At 34.6% G+C, this 9,075-nt stretch overlaps 1 long non-coding RNA gene across 1 annotated transcript; it reads right to left on the bottom strand.

The window, feature by feature from the left end:
- Nucleotides 1–5,184: 5,184 nt before the first annotated feature.
- On the bottom strand, nt 5,185–5,778 carry LOC136823003 (uncharacterized). Its single transcript, XR_010848979.1, has 3 exons — nt 5,700–5,778; nt 5,447–5,494; nt 5,185–5,251 (listed from the first exon to the last, which is right to left on the bottom strand). It is a non-coding gene; the product is annotated as an uncharacterized lncRNA (long non-coding RNA).
- Nucleotides 5,779–9,075: the final 3,297 nt, after the last annotated feature.

The following is a 9,075-nucleotide window of genomic DNA, read 5'->3' as shown; positions in this document are numbered from 1 at the left end:
TTGTTGTACTATTGACTTTGGATCCTCCACAATTGAGTAAGGTCACATCTGATAGCGACAGTCAAATTCAACAAAATCTGAGTTTTTCTGAAAAAATCATGAAAAATCGCTACTAGACCCACTCAAATTCATCAAAAACATCAACCAATTCAACTTAAACATCACCATAACCATCCATCATGACGTCCACGAGGAATAGAAATACTCCGAATCCGCTTTGCAGTCCTTCATCCTATGCTGACGACCAAAACGAAGAAAGTCTAACCTGCTCGAAGTGTAATCGACTAGTTCACTACATTTGTACAAGGCTACCACCCTACATGATTGCAGTCTGTAAAGACGGGAGAAGAACTGCGAACGCATGCAAATACGTGTGTCAAAATTGTGTGAAAGTAACTAAAGATCTTTTGGTCCTCTCCCTCAACCTGGACCTCAACCATCCCTGCGAACGGCCGCCGAGCTTGCAAAATTAAATGAGACGATTAAAGAAAACGAAAAGACAATTAAGAAATTGAAGTCTAATGAACAACACCTTCTCGAGATAATTGAATCTCAAAAAAAAGAGCTCACTAATCTCGAGAAGAAATTGTCTAATGACCCGGCGTTTCATACTGTCGAATATGTAGAGAGTAAACTGGAAAAGAAACTAGAAACCTTCCGAACGGAAATCTTAACATCATTGAAAGAGGAATGTAAAAAATCGTATGCTGCAGCAACTTCTGCCAATGTCCAAGTGCCTAATGACAATATCAAGACTGCCGTTAAAGAGGTCCACGAGGAGGAGGCAGCAGAAGAAAGGGATAAGATCAGAAGATCAAAGAACATCATCATCCATGGTGTTGAGGATCCAACGACAGAGGATGCTACCAAAAAAGATGAAGCATGGGTGAAAACACTCATCGAAAAGCTCCACGTCAAAATTAACATCAAGTATATCTCAAGAATTGGCAAATCAGTAGACGGGAAAAAGCGTCCCCTCATTGTTACTCTGAACAGTGAGGAAGAGAAAATGAATGTATTTGGAAATCTCCCAGCGCTAAAAGGAATTGATGCCTATAAGGGAATGAGCATTTGCGAAGATCTAACTCTAGCTCAAAGAAAAAAGTACAAAGAGGCGGCAGAAGATGCTAAGGCACGAAATCAAACCGAAAAAGATGGAGTCTGGAGAGTGCGGGGTTTTGCAAAAAACGGATTCGGTGTAAAGAAGATAAACGCCAAAGATCGGCAATAATCCAAACACGAAAAAAAGACGTAACAAAAAAGAAAGACGAACAAACTAACGAACGGAAAAACCTTAACATACTTTATACTAATGCAGACCAACTAACTAAAATAAAGAAAAAAGAACTAAATGAAGTGATTTCAAAAGAACAACCCGATATTATTGCAATTTGTGAAGTAAAACCGAAACATTCGAAAAAAGAACGTCTCATACAAGACTACCACATTGAAGGCTACTCCGAACCCTACGAAACAAATGCCTTAAATAATGTTGGACGTGGAATCATCGTTTTGACACATAAATCGATCAAAAATGTAGTCGAAGTGACACCCATTTCAGGAGGTATGCTTGCTGGAAATCAAACTCAAAGGAGCGGATTCTTTGCTTTTTGGATGTATTTATCGAAGTCCAACCAACACGCCAACATCAGCAAAAAACAATACAGCACTTAATCTTCTTCTGAAAGAAATAGCGATGAATAAGAAATACAGTCATAAGTGTATCGTCGGAGACTTCAACTATAAAGATATCAATTGGGAAAACTGGTCAACTCCTCACGATGACACGAAGGAAGACGAACAATTTCTCGAAGCTTTAAGAGACTCCTTCTTTTACCAACACGTCGATGAACCAACAAGAGCTAGAGGTACCGATACGCCATCACTTATTGACCTGATTCTGACAAATGAAGAAAGCCAGGTTAGCAACATAACTTATCTTTCACCACTTCATAAAAGTGATCACAGTGTTCTATCATTTACGTTCGAATGTTACCTTGAAACAGAATGCATTATTGAAAACTATAACTACAATAAGGCAGATTTTGAAGCAATGAAAGGACATCTTGAGAACTCTGACTGGGTTACAGGTTTCCATCAAAAAGCAGGAAATGCAAACGTAAATGATTGCTGGAAGATGTTGCGAGATAAACTATTCGAGCTTAGGAATCGGTACGTTCCTCGTACGAAGGGGAAACATGCCTACGTAAAAAAGGGAAGTTTTGCAATCGATCAAGATATTCAACAAAGCTTAAAAGAAAAACGTCGCCTTCATCGCAAATGGATAAGATCAATAGGTACAACTTCGGAACAGAGAAATAGAGCTATTTACGCTACTGCGAGAAACAAGGTTACAGGAAAGATCAGACGAGAAAGAAGAAGACTAGAAGAACGAATTTGTGGTCAAGCAAAAAGAAGCCCTAAGAAGTTTTGGAAGCATATCCGGAACTCAATGAAGACCAAAACGGGAATCTCCCCTCTTCTCCTTGATCCAAATGATAAATCATCACTTCGTTTTACTGATGAGGATAAAGCTGACATCCTACAGGATCAGTTTTGCAGTGTTTTTACGAATGAACCTGCTGGATCACTACCTGAGTTTCCATCACGAACAGACACAGATGTAGCATTCGATCTAACAATCGACATGATCAAAAAGGAACTAAAAGGTTTGAATCCTAATAAATCGCTAGGACCTGATGAGATTCACCCAGTCATGCTGAAAAAGCTGGCCTTTTACATAGCAGGTCCTTTACATACTATCATGGCCAAGTCCTTCGTAGAAAGTAAACTACCTGATGATTGGAAGACTGCACATGTGTCCCCGATCTACAAGAAAGGAAAAAAGAACCTTGCAGAAAATTACAGGCCCGTTAGTTTAACATCAGTTGCGTGTAGAGTAATGGAAAGAATCCTAAAGAAACAAATAATGGAACACCTCACGAATGAGAAATTGCTATCAACCAAACAACATGGGTTCATGGGTAAGCGATCGACAGTGACACAACTACTTCACTACTTAGACAAATGTGCGGACTCGATATCCAATGATAAGGTTGTTGACGTAATCTATTTCGACTTCGCAAAGGCATTTGACACCGTTCCACATCGCAGATTACTAAGAAAACTCGAAGCGTATGGTATCAGAGGAAGGGTACTTGGTTGGATGAAAGCATTTTTGTCCGATCGTTACCAATATGTGAAGGTCAATGGAAAGTTATCTAAGAAATGCCAGGTGCAAAGTGGTGTACCACAAGGAAGTGTCTTAGGTCCACTCCTTTTCGTTATTTACATCAATGATCTAGCTGAAGTTACCAAATCAGAAATGTTTCTCTTTGCCGATGACACAAAGCTTGTTGAAGAAATCAATAACGCTGAAGATGCAATTAGACTTCAGCACGATATCGAGGCAATGGAAAAGTGGTCTGTTGACTGGTTGTTGAAATTTCATCCTGACAAGTGCCACGTGTTGACACTAGGGAAATTCTGGAACATTCAACATGCACATCCTTACGAGATCGCTGGCTCTGTCCTAGAACATGTTGATCAAGAGAAGGATCTTGGAGTGATTATTGATAGTGAATTGAATTTCGAAGAACACATCTACACCAAGATCAAGAAGGCTAACTCGATCGTTGGATTGATTAACAGAAGCTTCGACTTCCTTTCTCCCGAGATGCTCCGCACACTTTTCATTGCATTTGTGAGACCTCACCTTGAGTACGCGCAAGCTGTTTGGTCTCCACGGCTGATCAAACACTCTGATGCAATTGAAAGTGTCCAACGTAGGGCCACAAGACTGGTCGGCGGTTATAGAAACCATTCATATGAAGAACGTTTACAAGTCATGAACCTACCCAGCCTCAAGATCCGGCGTAAAATCGGGGACATGGTGGAAGTATATAAACATCTTAATGTCTATGATAAATCTTCCCTATGTCAAAAACTCGTTCTTCGAAATCGACCTCAACGTAAGCACAATCTCGAACTAAAGAGGAATTTCGCTGAAGACGGCATTAGAGGATACCAAACGAATTCACTTTACTATAGGAGCATTGATACTTGGAACAGTTTGGCAACCAATGTAGTAAATGCAACGTCCGTAGGGAAATTCAAACTAGAATTGACAAACGAATGGAATGATAAGATCTATAAATTGTAAAGATGTAAGATTGTTTCATAGAGGTCAATAGACCTGAGAAATACACTTCTATAAATAAATGATCAATTCTTTCTTTGCTTCACTCACGCTCTAAATTTAAAAGGTCATGATAAAGCATTTGTAATTTGGTAAGAAATATCTTTTAAACTACCTTAGAGGAATTAATATTACAGAACAAAGGAGATCAGATTGTAGAAAGATGTAAATGGGAACTACTTACATGAAGGTACCCTCTATGGCCAGTCAAGATCTTTCTAATTTTCGACTTCAACATGGTCAATGATTTACTGCCATCTGTTGAAGTTACAGCTTCTTTGAATAGCTGAAATTTAACATTTTGGTTCAAATATTAGTCAATAGAATTTTTTTTTTATATCAAGGGGACTACATTATATATCCTAATTGGATTTGTTGTCGTATATGGATTGTTTTTATGATTCTTGTGAATTTTGGCCATTCAAAAAAATAGATCAGAAAAATCATTAGTAAGTGCCAAAACCAGTTGCTAAAACGCAATAAAGAAAATGGAAAAAATCAAATGAAACGCTATTTCACATTAATTAATTTCGCAAAATCCCTAAAATGGGACTGCTGGCATTAACTCATTCTGCAAAACATAAACATCTTTTGGGGTCGTTCGCATTAATTAATTCTGCATTAATTTATTCTTGCATTAATTTATTCCCTTAAAGTAATGCTACTTACGGAAGACTGATGGAAATCTCTGATTTCAACTTCATTCCAGTCCGACATTTTGATTCCTTCTCTATAAATCCGTCCATTTCCAAGGCTTTGCACTACTGTTCGAATGGTATGCTAAAATAAAAAATAAAAGTGTAACTTACCTTACAACAAAATATGTATTTAATTCAATTCAATTTATTGATGTTTTTATATCATCTCGATTTTCAAAAGTATCAAGACTTTTTTGATCTCTTAAACTAAATGACTCAATGGCATAATGGATTGTACTAACTGCTCGACCCTCCCTGAAATATGCAATATGATATTCACTTACTCTTTCTAAATTTTCTTCCTCAGTCTTACTGGTACCCTTTGGTCTCCCACGTTTTGGTTTTGCAATTTGTACTAAATAGAAAAAAAATCAATCAAAAACAATCTAGAAAATTGTGTCCTTTGAAAAATACATGTCAATTCAAAATTGAGGTAATTTGTAAAAAACAGAATTTTCCAAACAGAAAGTTTAATTTAGTGTAAATCCAGGTAAATCGGTTCCAAAAAGGAAGACTTTAAATTGACAAAAAATCAGCTGTAGGATTTTACCTTCTTTGACAATTGGTGTGAGTCCTGTCGAAGCCTGAGTGCTTGCTGCTATAAGTAAATAATACATTCTTAAGTTAACCATACTGATTCTAATAACTTGAAAATCATTGAAAACTTATATAAACACAATGCTACTGCATGCTAAGGACCGCTTGAGCTTTCTGCCTTAAAAAATATTTTAATTACCTTTGACCTTAGGTGATAAAATGTTGAAATACATTTGTAGTAAAAAAACTAAGCATAATATTTCTACCTTCCTTTATAGGTGACATGTTGCTTTCGGTTAACGATTCTTCCAAATCGTGATTTGGCTCTTCTTCTTCTAAGAGATAAATTTAGACATTATGTAAATTGCAGTAAGTATCATCTTCTATTTTATAACTCCGGACTCCAATGAACATATAAAGATCAATATGACAGTGTTTATTCATTTGTGAACTGATCAAAAGAGATCATTATCTTGTATTGATGAGCTTCTATTCTATTTCACCAGTTAATGTCAAATAATATGAATATGATATAAACTTATGGTCTACCCATACTCAACATCTAGTTCTAGTTTTATATTTGCATAAGACAAAAAATCTCCTTATCATCATTTTCAGTACGATACTCTCCATCACTGCTCAGCTCATCTGTATGTAGAAAAAAAAATTGCTTTATTGTAACATTTTCAGGGGTGACTTTCAATATTACTGTATTGATTTTATAGGCTGTCAAGCTAAATCGGCGTTAACAGCTCCAGATGTAAAATGATGTATCTGGTTCACTTATTCAACGTAAGTTAAGTCCTATTGTTTATGATGTTTGGAAAATTTAATTAATAGAACTAGAAATTAAAAAAACATGCGATCCTCAAAGCCTGAGTTCTCGATAAGTAAAGATAGTTTAGATAGTTAAAACATGACTTACGTCGAAATACATGGTCATCGTTAACTTTCAAAAACTCTACATCATCTTCAAACACCAAATCTGTTAAATTGTCTGAAAAAAAATGATTTAAATGATATTATAAAAAATATGAAACAAAAATATTAAGGCTGGTTTTGATTTTTTACCCAACCCCTATCAACTTGTTTACATATTTCAATTTCTTTAACAATTAAATTGTATTTAAATTTTCTTAAAATTTTCAGTGCAAGTATCGTTACCTTTTGAGTTTGCCTTTTGATGGTTTCCAGGTGTCGTCACTTAAAAAGTAGGTTTAATGTTTTTTTTTAATTATAAGGTGTGAGCTTTCATTTAAGATTTTAAATACAAAATCTTTAAAATTCTCTTTCATAATCCGAATAGTTCGGTTGTTTAGATTTTAATATTCAGTGTAAAGTATGTTTATTTGCTGTTGTATATAAATCTTTAATCAAAAAGTGCTCTTGGAGTGTCTAATACATAAATAGATTTTTTCAAAATTTAATAAGTTGGTTGATCCTAACAAGGTCAGAGGGGATGAGTAAAATGTACAAAGATTAACAGATTATTAGACACTCAAAAGTAAACATTTATCATACCTCTTGAAAAGTAACTTTTAATTTTTTTGTAAATTGCATCGGCCTTCATACAAACAATCTGGTTTGATCTGAAGTATCTTAACTGAAGATTAAATTTTCAATTGTAATAAAATCACAGCCGCAAAATACTAACTCATAGCCGGGGGTGGTGTTTAGTTTTGAATCTCAAAAATGTTAGGACCCAGCATTACATTTGGGGAAGAGGAGGGTATATCACTCATAGTACCTTGTACTGAATTTTGGTATCTGGTAGGAAAAATAGGTAAATGGGTAAAAAATTTACCATAAGGCGAAAATAAAAAAAAAGTAGTGTTCCCAAAAACCGACCGGGTGAAAAAGTAACCCGGCTGCAGATTTCTTATCAGGCTTATACAGAAAACATTAAAGTGACGTGATTTTATTAGTTGTAGACAAAACACGTGTGTTCAAACTGACCTTTCTCAATAATTGTACTACATCGCTGTGCTTCATGATTTTATGAGCACTCCATTCAGTTTGTTCCAGTTCATGCAGACAAGATAGCAATTTTGGAATATTCTGAAATCAATTTTAAAATTTCAATTTTTTATAGGATCAAGATAACTCCAAGTATGAAAGAATGAAGATTTTAATGGCAAGATGGCGTTTTAAGATGTTGGTTTTAAGATGTTGGTTTTGGCTGTGATATAAAATCTCTCTAATACTCACATGTTTGTGTAGCGTCAAAGAACACTTCATTTCCTTGAATATTTCCGTCGGGCATATGATCGCTTTTGTTTCTTAAAGTGAATTACATAGAAGTAGTCTGTTTCAATATTTTGTGGTAAGAATAAGTTATGATAATAAAATAAATTCAGTCCATTTGTAATGAGATTTGTTTTAGATTTTGGCTTTATTTTTTGGCTTTTCTAAGTCCGCCATGTTTGTTTACAAATTCTATCACGCTTTTGTATGAGGTCATAATGCGCGCTGATTGGTTAATTCTTCTTACGTCTACAAATTATCCAATCAGTGTGTTTGTTTACAAATTGATCACGATTTTGAATAGTTGTCATGATGCTTGTTGATTGGTCTTTTTTTATTTACGAGTTCGGATTAGCCAATCAGCTTTAACCTAACTTGTAATTCGAACGGGCATTCCGTATTACGGATAGATTTTTTTATTGTTCATTTAATTACAAAATGCACTGAAATTAAATACTTTTTGACTTAATATTAATTATTGTTTTACATTTAAATTAAATAGTATGCTAAGGTAGGGTTATTTCTAAGTTTAATTACAACTTTAATTACATCTCTACTTTTCCATTATGCTACAGGAAAGTGCATAGGTGTCGAAACATTTTCTTAATATCCAAATGAACCTTAATCACAATGAAGAGAGAAAGAGAGAAAACTTCTTCCAGCGCTAGATAATTGAGATATCAATTTTGATTATAATTTTTTTCTACTTTAAAATACAGACATAAAGATTCTTTCTAGACAAAAAAGGTTTTATTTCTAAACTTTAGCTTGGAATGCTCCTTACCGTTTGATTCTTGAAAAGCAGCCATCTTGTTGAAAGGTAGTATGTACTTTGAAAAAAATCCAAAAAGTAAACTGAAAGAACTGTTGATTTTTGACTGTGCTGGTCTCGTTTGAAAATCGAACTTCTTGTCACTTTTGATCGAACCTTCAAAAAATAATCATTATTCTTCCTTACCATATAAGGTTAATCGGACGGACAGAAAGGAAAACCTTGCATTGCATTTATAATAACTAAAATTAAATAGCTAAAATATTGAAATTAAATAGCTTTTAAGAGTGAAATTTATTTTTTTATCATTGTCAATTTTTTTCACCATATAAGGAAATCGGACAAAAGAACTAGTCCTTTCATTCCCAGTCCTTTCATTCCCAATCCTTTTGAAGCCATTGCATTTATGAGTTGTATCAATAATAAAAGTTAAAATTAAATAGCTAAAATATTGAAATTAAATAGCTTTTAAGAGTGAAATTTATTTTTTCATCATTGTCAATTTTTTCACCATATAAGGAAATCGGACAAAAGAACTAGTCCTTTCATTCCCAGTCCTTTCATTCCCAGTCCTTTTGAAGCCATTGCATTTATGAGTTGTATCAATAATAAAAGTTAAAATTAAA

This window comes from Clytia hemisphaerica, unplaced genomic scaffold (assembly GCF_902728285.1).
Source record: "Clytia hemisphaerica strain Z4C2 unplaced genomic scaffold, Clytia hemisphaerica genome assembly, whole genome shotgun sequence".
Lineage (NCBI taxonomy): Eukaryota > Metazoa > Cnidaria > Hydrozoa > Leptothecata > Clytiidae > Clytia > Clytia hemisphaerica.
This window is presented reverse-complemented; position numbering and strand designations above follow the sequence as displayed.